Source organism: Lissotriton helveticus, chromosome 3_1 (assembly GCF_964261635.1).
Source record: "Lissotriton helveticus chromosome 3_1, aLisHel1.1, whole genome shotgun sequence".
Lineage (NCBI taxonomy): Eukaryota > Metazoa > Chordata > Amphibia > Caudata > Salamandridae > Lissotriton > Lissotriton helveticus.
In genome coordinates, this window is record NC_136061.1 from 968312875 (window position 1) to 968326354 (window position 13480).

The 13480-nt window shown below is 44.0% G+C and overlaps 1 protein-coding gene across 1 annotated transcript in view; it reads left to right on the forward strand.

Annotated features, from left to right (window-relative positions):
- The window catches only part of SPP2 (secreted phosphoprotein 2), a 45173-nt gene that overhangs the window by 17023 nt on the left and 14670 nt on the right, over positions 1-13480 (forward strand). The gene's annotated exons all lie outside the window — the stretch shown is intronic.

Consider the following 13480-nt stretch of genomic DNA (forward strand, 5'->3'; position numbering starts at 1 on the left):
AGCCTGCAATTGTGAGACTGAAACTGAGCTCCATGTCTTCTTTTTTTGCCCGGCGTATGACACACTGAGGAGGTATTGGCTCGTACCCTTGTGTCAAAATCTGGGCGTTCGTCATTGTATGCAAGCACTTAGAGTGTTAAAGTCTGACACAACTGAATTTATTGTATTTGCTGTTTTGCAATTTCTGGCAGCTATGTGGCACAAGCTCAGAAACTTTGCTGAATGAGTATAAGGGTATATACATATATTCTTGTGCAACGCCCCCGTGGCATATGACTGGAATGTCAGCCAAAGGTCTTTTACTGTACTTTTTTAAATAATTCTTTTATTCTCAAAATTTTAATCGGGTTTTCACATGTATGAATTATGCTCAACTGTGCCCACTTGGAAAATGCTCTAGAAATTATTTTTGTATTAACCAATTTATAATGTCATCTATGTGTACTGTTTTTATATGTTTTTACTATACTTTTTATGGTATTTTTACCAAAATAAAGTTTTCTTGATGATGTTGAGTTAGCTGGACACTTCACTCTTACAAAACCATAGAAATTTGTTCTTTATAGATAGTTCAGCTAACTATAACTCGCGCACCCGCAATGCACTGCTCATGACATCACATATTACATCATTCAGGACATGGTCAGGGCCATCACTGATGACATCTCATATGACATCACTGATGACATCATCAGTGACTGTGTGTTTCTGTAAAGTTTAAATATGTTTTATATATATTCCAAGGTGTATTGAAGAATGAGTGGGTGTATAAGTATCTGGATGGAGGATTTAGTAGGTGCATGACTGACTGTATAAGTGAGTGATTAAATGTGTCTTACTGAATGCATCGGTTAGTGCCTAAACTGTGTGAATGTCAGTATCAGTCTGTCTGCTGTTGTGCAAGCTGCTGCATGGGTTGGTCAGTAGCTAGAGATTGAGTGTGTGTGTGGGTGGGTGGGAGGTGTGTGACTCTGTGCATAGATGTGTGAGCGGTTGATTCACTGGGTGTATGGGTTCAAGGGTGCATGTGGAAACAGCTATATGGGTGCGTGAGTGTCTGTATGGGTGTGTTGGTGAGTGAATGGATGTCTCAGTGGTACATGTCCAAGTAACTACATATGTAAAAGGCAGTGTATGTGAGAGTTGAAGTATATAAATGACTCTACATGATAGTCAGTGATTGTGAGACTGGCTGTATGGATGAGGGTGTACTTGTATCACTGATTATATAAGAGAGCAAGTATGCATTAGTATCTGTATGAATACGTGAGGTGGTGTGTGTATTATTGTATAGGTGAGTAAATGGGAGTGTGATTGATTCTTAGCATGACTGACTAGGTGTGTGAGTAACTGCATGGATGAGTGGCGGTGTGTGAGTGTCTGTATAGGTGTATGAGTGCCTATGATAGTGTTGTATTGATGAGTGACTGCATGTATGAGTGATTGTATGGACGAATAAGCAGATGTGTGTGTAGACCTAGGAATCAGAGAGTGCGTATGTAGTAACTGGTATTGGTGTGTCAATGATTTAGAAAATGGTATTCTGTATTTTATAGTGGGTGTATCAAAGCCTTCTGAGCTCTCCCTGTGTGAGCACTAGGGCTGCGAGCTACCTGGGATCAGCTATACTTATTGCTGCATTTTTTAACCTGTTGTACTTCGTCTTTTAATTCATTTTACATTTCGTGCTGAAAAATCTACTTGGGGGCATTTTATTCTTTTAGCTTAACGGGAATGTAGTTGAGGCACTCTAACACCTCTCCTCACGCTATTAAGCTCTCTTTCGCCTCGCCTAGCCGCTTTGGTTGACTGTAGGCGGCGGCGGGCGCCATCTTGGGTGTGGGCTGGGGCTGCGCTCTAGTCGCGCTGGCCTCCCGCCCTCCCAGACTACTTAGCTTGCCGTGTTTCGACGCTCGCTGCCTTCTGAGCTCTCCCTGTGTGAGCACTAGGGCTGCGAGCTACCTGGGATCAGCTATACTTATTGCTGCATTTTTTAACCTGTTGTACTTCGTCTTTTAATTCATTTTACATTTCGTGCTGAAAAATCTACTTGGGGGCATTTTATTCTTTTAGCTTAACGGGAATGTAGTTGAGGCACTCTAACACCTCTCCTCACGCTATTAAGCTCTCTTTCGCCTCGCCTAGCCGCTTTGGTTGACTGTAGGCGGCGGTGGGCGCCATCTTGGGTGTGGGCTGGGGCTGCGCTCTAGTCGCGCTGGCCTCCCGCCCTCCTCACGGCCAATAAATGAGTACCATGACCAGACGGCGCAGCGGGCTGGCGCAGCGGGCGCGCGCCGAAGCCGCGCCAAAGACAAGCCCGTCTGCGCCCGTCAGTGGCCGGACACGGCCAAGGGCCACAACCCCTGGTCCCCGACTGCGCTATTCTCCTCAGCAATTAAAATACCTGAACCTAGGTAAGCTACATCATGACTGTATTACTGTTTGTCCTACCGCGGTGGTGGGCGTCTGCCCCCCCCCCGTGTCCGGGGTGTAGCTACCAACTCCCACATTCTTACTCATCAGTCTATCTAGACCCTAATTATACCTTGTCTGATGTTCCAGATAACGCTGTCTCTCATAGCTGTCGAGCAGCGCTTATCAATACACGCTCTCTTCCATCCCATAGTTTCCAGATTAGCGAGTTCATACTAGACCATGACCTGGATTTACTATTTGCCACTGAAACCTGGGCAGATGCCGGGTCAGGGCCTGACTTTTGCGCTGCAACCCCTGATGGATATAGTGTAGCCAGACATGACAGACCCATAGGAAGAGGTGGCGGCCTCGCTATTATTTACAAGGAGAAATACCGTACCACCTTGGATCCCATAAACTCCGCCAACTGTGAAGCAGCTAACTTTGCTGTCAGCATTAACTCTAAACAAACCCTGAAAGGTATACTACTATACCGGCCTCCTGGCCCCCGAAACCCCTTTCTTTCTACTTTTTCTGACTTAAATGATCTCATTATAAGTTCTGAGAAATATATGATACTGGGAGACTTTAATTTCCATTTGGAAGAGCAGGACAACCATGACACTATCCAACTTACTGCTGAACTCTCCAATCTGGGACTGCACCAATTGGTCAAGGGCATCACACATCAGGCAGGACATACCTTAGATGGTCTGTTCACTAATGATCCTGACATCTCTGTACTGGACACCATTCCAATCACGTGGTCAGACCATAGGGCCATTATATTTCAGCTATATATCCGGACCGCAAATCCTTCACTACCCAGGCTACGAACCAGGGTAGGGACTCGTGCCTGGAAAAACGCGGATATTCCACAGATGTTAGATTCCCTGGCCTTCTCCTACCTTCGGGGAGGAGATACCCCTGCACTATCAGCCTCAGATTTCCAGGACTGGATTCGAAGTGCCGCCGATCTAGTGGCCCCGGAGAAACTCACGAGACCTAATAGAGCATCTCCGTCGGCCGCTTGGTACACGGAAGATCTTAGACTTCACCGCCAACATTGTAGGAACCTAGAAAGGCGCTGGAGGAAAGTCTACTGCCCCATAGCCAAACAAACCTATAAAGACGCCCTCAGAATATATAAAAAGGCGATTACTGCCCGAAAAACTGTTTTTTTCTCGGCACAAATAGAGAACTCTGCAAATTCGGCTAGAGAGTTGTTCTCTGTCGTTACGACTCTGTCCACTCCCTCCACTGGACCCGGGGTCGAACCCTCACAGATCTTCTGTAATCAACTGTCCACTTTCTTTACCACAAAGGTGGCAGATATATATGCATCTTTTGAAGGGGATACCAGAACTAAACATAGAGTCTGCACTGGGGAAGAAGTAATTTTTGATCACAATCATGATCGCTTTCCCTGTTTTACACCCTCCTCACAGGACAGCATTATCAGACTCATTTCTACCATCAAGTCGGGTTCCCCTCTGGACCCTTGTCCTCCTTCCGTGATGGCAAAACTCACAGAAGTGATCTCACGTCCACTCATGGAAATTTGCAACACTGCATTCCAGACAGGTCAATACCCCAGCCTGTGGAAGAAGGCTGTCATAAAACCCCTTTTAAAAAAACCTTCCCTAGACCCTACAGCTGTGGCCAGTTACAGACCCATTGCGTGTCTGCCCTTTCCTGCCAAAGTATGCGAATTTCTGATGAATAGACAACTCTCAGAGTTCGTCGAGGCTCACCAACTCCTCGACGAAACGCAGTTTGGGTTCAGGAAAGGGCATGGAACGGAGACCGCCTTGATAAAGGCCTCTGATGAGATCAGGGCGATTATGGACCAGGGAGGGGAGGCTGTCCTGATCCTTTTGGATCTGTCAGCAGCCTTTGACACGGTCGACCATACTATTCTGGTCGACCGTGTCACAGCCCTGGGGATAAACGGTCTGGCCAGGGATCTTATTTCATCTTTCCTGGAAAACCGTACCCAGACAGTGAGGCTGGGAGATTTCTATTCCCCAATCTCTGCACTCCCTTGTGGAGTCCCACAGGGCTCCTCGCTAAGTCCCATGCTATTTAACATCTACGTAGCGGACTTGGCGAGGGTAATAAAGGCCCATGGGGTACGACTTACATCCTACGCAGACGATACCCAGCTGGTTCTGGCTATCCACAGAGATGGCCCTACTGTGGCAGCCAACTTCCAAAGAGCCATGCTTGAGGTCAGCACCTGGATGGCCTCGAATTGTCTGAGGCTTAACTCGGACAAGACCGAGATCATGACCTTCGGCAGGCTCTCCCCTGAATGGGCTTCTATCTGGTGGCCTGAAAAGCTGGGCCCTCCACCTGTCCCAGTGGAAAAGGCCAGAAACCTGGGAGTGATCTTTGACAGTAAGCTGCCCTTTGACCTTCACACTAATAAGGTTGTTTCTTCAGCTTTCTTTATTTTGAAAAAAATTAAGAAACTACTGCCTTACCTCCCTACCTCAGCTGGGAAAACTCTGGTCTCTACCTTAGTTTTCTCAAAAATAGACTATGGGAACGCTCTCTTTTTACATACTCAGAAGCGTGTCCTTACGAAGTTGCAGTCCATCCAGAATGCGGCTGCAAGGATTCTCCTAAATATCCCTCGCCGTAAGCCCACCACCCCTGCCATCCGCCACCTCCACTGGCTGAGAGTCGAAAGCCGCATTAAATTTAAGGCCCTCTGCATTGCCTATAAGGCAGTACATGGCATAGGACCCAGGTTCCTTACCGAGGCATTCCAGCTCTATACTCCCAAGAGGCAATTAAGATCTGCGAACACCAGCCTCCTCCCTGTACCGCGTACAAGAACTGCCACTTGGGGAGACAGGCGTTTTCTGGTGGCCACTCCAAAACTCTGGAATCTCTTGCCACTGGCCATTAAGACCGCCCGAACCTGATGAGCTTTCGCAGGCTCTTAAAAACATGGTTGTTCAACCAGTAAGATGATGGTTGATTCTAGTAGCTCCACTGCGCCGAGACACCCCAGGGTATTTGTTGCGCTATAAAAATCTCGAAAATAAATAAATAAAATAAATAAAGGTTATATTAGAGTGTGAGGAGGTGCATAAGATTTTCACGTGGATGATGTCATCAGTGATATCATTAGAGATGTCATCAGTGATGTCACTGACCATGTCATGAATGATGTAATATGTGACGTCATAAGCAGTGCATTGCGGGTGCACGAGTTATAGTCAGCTGAACTAACTATAACGGCTGAATTTCTATGGTTTTGTAAGAGTGAAATGTCAAGCTAACTATAACGTCCCTGAAACCTATGGTTTTTTCCGTGAATTTCTAAGGTTTTTTAAATGCTAATTTCTAACTATAACGTACCTGAAACCTATGGTTTTTTCAGTGAATTTCAATGTTTGTTTAATGCTAATTTCTAACTATGACATCCCTATTAAGTCCCCTTGAATCCTGAAGGTCCCTGGTGGCCAAGTAGCCCACCAGATACATCCAGTAAGTGCCACAGACCTCTGTTTCAGAGACGTATCATGAGGCCACCCCCCTTTTTACACCACACTGCAAACCCGGCTTCTGGAGCACTGCTGCTCAGAGGGTGAAGTCCACTTGTGTCTTGAAGTCCTCAGGACACAAGAGGACCTCATCGCCCCACCAGCAGTGCACCAGAAGCTGTGTTTGCAGAGTGGTGCAAAAAGGGGCGTGGTCTTGGAGCACCTCTCTGCAACACAGCCCCGTGGCATTTACAAGAGGTACCTGTTGGATTAGTTGGCCCCCAGGGACCCTCAGTATTGAAGGGGAATTATTCCTCCAACTTAAAATACGCCACAGGGTGCATTTGCTCTGTGGTGCAAGGAGGGAGGGGGGCATGGCCTGATGTGACAAGTGTGCAAAGGCACCCTGTGGCACATTTTAAGTTGGGTGATTAAGTCTCCTTGAATCCTGAGGGTCCCTGAGGGCCAACTAGCCCACAAGTTACTTCCAGTAAGCACCACAGAGCTGAGTTGCAGAGTGGTATCAAAAGGGGGTGTGACCTTGGACTACAACTCTGCATTGCAGCTCCATGGCACTTACTAGAGGTACCTGGTAGACTAGTAGGCCTCCAGGGACCCTTAGGATTGAAGGGGACCTAATCCTCAAACAAACAAATGCGCCACAGGGTGCGTTTGCACAGTTGTCAAATCAGGCCACGTCCCCTCCCTGCACCACTGTGCAAACGCACCCCCTGAGGGTCCCTGGGGTCCAACTAGCCCACCAGGTACCTCCACTAAGCCCCACAGAGCAGTGTTGCAGAGAGGTGTATAAAGGGGCGTGGCCTCAGACCACCTTTCTGCAAGGCAGCCCTTTGGCGCATACTAGAGGTACCTGGTGGGCTAGTTGGCCCCCTGGGAACCCCCAGTATTGAAGGGGACTTAATTCAAAATGAGAATCAAGAAAAAGTGGCAAAAGCCAGCCGAGACAAAAACACACTTTGGAAGAGGAATTGGGTTTTTTATGCTGCGAAAGGAGGCAAACCCTCTGTCTGCGAGCGAATAGAAGCAATTACGGACAAAACAAAAACCACAAATGTAGACAATGAAGGAAAGCCAACAGAAACCGGACCAAATCAAAGAAAACGGGTTGGGTAGAGGAAAGGCAAATAACTGATACCTTGAATAACAACAAAACAATCATGAATTTATCAAACGTAATATTAAGTGACACTAACAAACACATTTTGAGTCTGGGCCTCTCTTATTGCCCCGCTAGGAACTTTAATTACCCAAAAATCAGATTGGATGTTTTTAAAAGTAAAAGGAAACTCAAACTCAAAATAAATCATTTACTGAATAAAAAAGATGAGAATTAGGAGAATTACAATGATATTGGAGAAACAATGACCGATACTTTGACCACATCTGCACAGTCAGATGCCTCATTTATCAAGGAAATGCTGGAATTATGGGAAATCATTGAAACAATCCCCAATGCAGAAAAAGATGACACCAATGTACAATCGACAGCGATTATCCAATCTGGACACCATAAAGGAGTAGGATTGAAACCTGGTCAATGAACACCCTTCAAACCGAAATTCACGTTCAACCCTATCATGATTTGTGATTCCATCAATATTTTTCATGAACAAGTGGTAGAACAGATGAAACAACTAAATATGAAAACAAAAAACATCAAATTTAAATATAAGAAACAAAATCACGAGTATGACAAACTTATGAAAAACTCAAAGAGAACAACAACATAGTTATCCGTAATTCGGATAAAGGAGGGAATATTGTCATAATGTCCAAAGATGAATACACTAAAGAGGCCTACGCGCAACTAAATGACAGAACATGCTATTCCAAGAGTAGTGTCTCTGATTTGAAAACAATGTATACAAACTTTTATAACACACTATTGACATGGAAAAGCAAAAACTTGATAACTGCTCAGGAGTACACATTTTTGAAAAATTACCATTCTGTCGTACCTATGATATACTTCATACATAAAGTCCACAAAGATCCACAAAACCCACCTGACAGACCAATAATATCAGCCTACTTGAACATACATCACAATATGTGGATTTTTTTCTCCAGGATCTAGTTAAAACACTGCCATCGTATGTGTGCGACACTAGTGACTTTCTAAGGAAACTAAAGGATTTTTAATGGAAACAACTTTATACTAGTATCAGACACATATGTAAATGTAAATGTAGTAGTACTTGTATAGCGCCCGAATCGACCCCCGAAGGGGTATCTCAGGCGCTTGTACGCATACCGCTGTGGAACCCTTCCTGGCTTTTCCATGTGAAGTGCCCACTCCTGGGCACCCCCAAGGTGAAGCCAGGCATCCTAGCGTTGTTGGGGCCATTGTGGAGATTAAGCAAGCTATTGCCCAGAGTTGCAGAGTGGGACCCATGATTAGAATAGGCACCGAGGCGAGAAATATCAGGTCCGAGGAAATTGAGGCCAAGACCCTGCCGAGGCAGGAATTGAACCCTGGTCCCGGGCTAGACCTCTGCATCAGGGTCTGCCGCTCTAACCATTGAGCCACACTTCTCCACATAGATGGCTTGCAAGCTTTAAGGTATTATCTGGAGAAAAGAGCAGACAATACCACAAATCAGAAGAAGGTGTTGACAGAGATGGTGGAATTTTGTTTAATGAACAATGTATTCATGTTCAATAACTTATTGTACAGGCAGATCAGAGGTGTAGCGATGGGGGCCAGCTTCTCTCCCAGCTATGCATGTTTGCACATGGGCTGGTGGGAGGAGATGGTCCTCATGACGCAACACAGGCAAGTCATGGCAACCAATGTTAAATTGTGGTTACGATTTATTGACAACCTGTTTGTGATATGGGATGGCACCATCAGTGAAGCCAATGAATTTGTGAGTGCCATAAATATTAACAAGTTAAATTTACATTTTACAGCTAGCATAAGTGTAACTTAATTGAGCTTCCTGGACACCGAGGTATACATAGCGATTAACAAGATTGAAACCAAGCTATACAGCAAAGAGACTGCTGGAAATTCCACGTTACATGCGAGAAGTTCTCATGTAAAACATCTAGGGAACAGTATTCCCTATTGGGAAATGCTACGTCTGCGGCGTATCCATAGTAATAACAATGATTTAATGGAAGCACAGACTACCTGCAAGTTGAGATTTTTAGATCGAGGATACTCCAGAAAGGTCATTAACAATGCCATCCTAAAATTGATGCGCCAAGAGAGATATGAGTTACTGGTAGACAAACACATTTGCCCTGATAACTCTGCACAACAACTGGGGAGAAAGGGTCCTGAGGTTAATAATGAGTTCAGAATAATCATACAATACAGTCAACAACACAAATAGCTCCAATCGATCATTGTTTGCAATTGGCCCATGGTATTAAATCATCCTGTCATTGGGCCAAGACTACCGACCAGACCCTCTATCACATAAAGTAGGGATCTATCCATGCGTGATGAATTGGTCAAAACAAGTCCTGAGGTCATTGAGGCAACAAATTGGTTACAAGGTTTTTTTAAATGCAAAACCTGTAAGGCGTCTCAACAGGGTGAAAATAAGAAAACTTGCACAACCCCATTTAGTGCCAGGAGTACGAAAATAACTAAACTGCTGACCTGCAAAACCGAATATGCAGTGTATGTTTTATTCTTCCCGTGCAACCTACAGTACGTAGGGAGCACCAAATTACAGGTGCACAACAGGATTTTACAGGACATACGGGCGATTAACAATCAGGATAATACTTATCCGGTGGGGCGCCATCTTATGATCAAACACGAATCAAAGAGCCAAGACCTCAGATACTATGTTATAGACCCTATACCACCCAGCAGGAGAGGAGAAAACAGGTAACATAGATTGCGTCAACTGGAAACAAGATACATTTTAGAACTGAACACTAAGCAACCGACTGGGTTGAATGTAACTGAGGACCTCTATACTTGTCTTCAACCTTGGAGTATCATCTATACACTGAATCTTTCATGTTATCTTATCAAATTTGTATCCAATATTTATTGACATTTCAGCATCATATATTTCTGTTTATATTCAAGTATTTTATAAATATTATGTTTTATACTTTTAGACTAGCAATATCTTATTTATGTATGCATTGATACTTGTTATTAATTTATTGGACACAGGCAATTTTGCTCAGATTATATGCAGAAATTTTGCACAGAATTTTTGCACATATTTATTGCATATATTTTGCTGCTATAAACCTTTCTAAAACTAAGAATATAAAACCAAACATGCAATCTGGTATTCATACTGGTATAACTATTTTGGACAAGAGAACACCACTTAGCTCTTGTTCTTGCATTAATTTAACAAACAGCAGTAAAAAATGAAAACAAACTCAAAACGGCTTATACATGAGATACAAACAGCAGTAATTTTTACTGCATGGGATACTGGGGCTCCAGTACCAGGGTAATGCAGAGAGACAGTCCAATGACTTTATTTTATCAAATCTCCGAAATGGAACGTTATCTCTGTTAAATGTTAAGGTACCATGCACTTTTGGAATAGGTGACATTCACTTTTGCACTTTAGCACTTTTTGCACTGTATGAGAATAACGCAAGGAACAATCAAGTAAAACTAAATTAATAGATCGGGTATTGAGAATGAGAATATGCAAATGTTGGTGTATCACAACTTCGTACAAAATGTATTTTACAGAGCATTAGAATGTGGTCGAAACACCAATTGAAATCAATCTCAATAATATTGATTGTGAAACATTTGTTCTTTGATTGGAATATATACAATTGTGTCCCGACGGCGGATTGGGCACATTTGAAGCAGAACTCCATGCAGTTAAGGCGCTGAGGAAGGCTTATTGCTGAAATGTATTCGCCATTGCTGCAATATTCCAAATAAAGCGGTGTTCCTTACTGAAATCCCCTTTGGCCTCTGATAGTTTCGTTGGGAGAGATGTGGCGGAATATTTGCTGCGCCGGCCAGGGGCGCAGAACAGATGGCCCTGCTGCACAAGCGTCCCGGACTTCCTACTGGCACCACGTTGTTTTACAGCGTATCATAACTCGGGGGACCGAGATGTCCGGAGACCACCAAATGTGAATGCGGCTTGCACAAGAGATCCGAGGTATTCTACCTACATGGGGGTGCTTGATTGTCGGAGTGACGGCCCCTACTCTATTGCGGTCATATTCATATGGGTAGCAGCAGTACGAGGGGACTCAGTGAGGTGCCGTGGATGTTGGACTTCATGTGGGGACAAGCATCTCCTACCTGCAGATTTATTACACGCCCGCACCAATGTGTTTCACTGCTCCCCATGCCGCCAACCCAGGTGCATAATCATGATGCACTCTGGAAATTGTAGTTGGTGTATTTGGCGCAACCTACAACAGGTGTGCGAAAATGAACTTCTAATTGGGGGAGGAGTAATCAGGACGTGTCAACATATACTGAGCAGGATTGGGCACATTTGAAGCAGAACTCCATGCAGTTGAGGAAGGCTGAGGAAGGCTGAGGAAGGCTTATTGCTGAAATGCATTCGCCATTGCTGTAATGTTCCAAATAAAGCGGTGTTCCTTACTGAAATCCCCTTTGGCCTTTGATCTTTTCATTGGGAGAGATGTGGCGGAATATATATATATATCGTTTGCGTTAACACTACGCTTCAAATCCCGAACGGAGCCCCTTGCCTGTGAACAAACAAACATAAATCTGTATATTACGACATCATCACTGGATGCGAGTCTTAACATCAGACCGCCGCGTACTTACATTGGGAACATACCCATACAGGGACACCGCGCACACACGATATGACTCGATCGGGCCCCACGAGGTTACAGACTGCAGAGCAGCAGAGAGCTTCTATACCTCAGAAAGGAACTCTTCCATGTCTAGAACAGCACGCAATAGGCAGAAGCCAAATTGTAACACAATTGTTTCCGCTGTTCAGACATAGAGTAGCTATAAATCACAAATATCAGAAACATTATAACAGGAGCTTTTTCTATGAATTGTAAAGAGGTATTTAAACTGTTTAGAAACAACTATGCTTTTCTATTTTACAATGACTTGCAGTTTTTTTAGCGCAACCAATTTTTTTATGTTCATAGTCACATGATTACCTATGTCACATGGTTGATCCACCATATGTCACAATGCACTAGTATAAATGAGGCTCACTAACATGGTGTAAGCAGATGTAGTGAACAAGGCGGACTTGTCCGCCGAAACGCGTCTGATCGTTTATATTGGTGAATAAAAGCCTTTGATCTTCATCCACGGAGTCGGTGCCTGTTCTTTTTCATGCCAAGCCAGGATTGGAAGCATATATATATATATATATATATATATATATATATATATATATATATATATATATATATATGTAAATGTAAATGTAAATGTAGTTAATTTATATAGCGCTGTATCACCGACCGGTTTCTAAGCACTTGCTTTGGGAACCCGTCCTGGTTTTCCCCTGTGAGATAACCCATTACTGGGCATCCCCAAGGTGAAAGCCAGGCATCCCGCTGCGAGGGGCCGTTGTGGAGATTGAGCAAGCTATTGCCCAGAGTTGCAGAGTGGGACTCCATGATTGGAATAGGCACCGAGGCGAGAATTGTCAGGTCCGGGGAAATTTGAGCCCAAGACCCGCCAAGGCGGGGAATTGAACCCTGGTCCGGGCCAGACCTCTGCATCAGGGTCTGCCGCTCCAACCACTTGAGCCACACTTCTCCAATATATATATATATATTTTTTTTTTGCACACCAGTTCCACCAACCGCCGCTCCACTTCTTCCACGAGTGCCTCTTTCCGCACGGTGGTGTGCGTAATATTTTCCCAACACTGAGTCCCTCAATCCTCGGGACAGATTTTCAAAAAAGAGCACTACAAGTCACTCCAGCGTGGTTAGCCATATTTTATTACAGCATTGCAGATGACAAGGGTTACAAACGCGTTTCGGCGTTGCCGCCTTCGTCAGTTTAAACCATCATGTTTTTTACTGATTTAAATAAAGTTCATTGTGACTTCCTGTCACGTGCATTAAAAATAGACATAAAAACGGCACATTTCATACAATTTCATCATTGGAAATGGCGGCCATCTTATAGTGGTGAGTAATGTGAAAGGTTAATCACAAAGTGCAATGTCAATACATATGTCCATACCATCGAACATTTTTATAATTCATTTTATAACTGTAATGATCAATTCATTAGTGATGGTCTTTGATATGCAGATGTAATATTATAGGACATATTACTGGTCGCCTATCATTTTTCAGTGCTGTTAAATCGCACAGCTCCCCAAAACTGATTACCAAATGGAAGGATGATGGAATGTTGGATCTTAGAGATTGGAAGAACCTGAAATGTGAGCATCCACAAATAGCCACGTTTTACCACCTACCTAAGTTGCATAAAAGTAAAGTGTGGCCACCAGGAAGACGTATCGTGTCTGCGAAGAACAGTCTATTAGAAAATACCTCTACTTATATTGACAGTTTCATTTCTCCATTTGTAAAGGACCTCAGTTCGTACCTGAGGGATACGA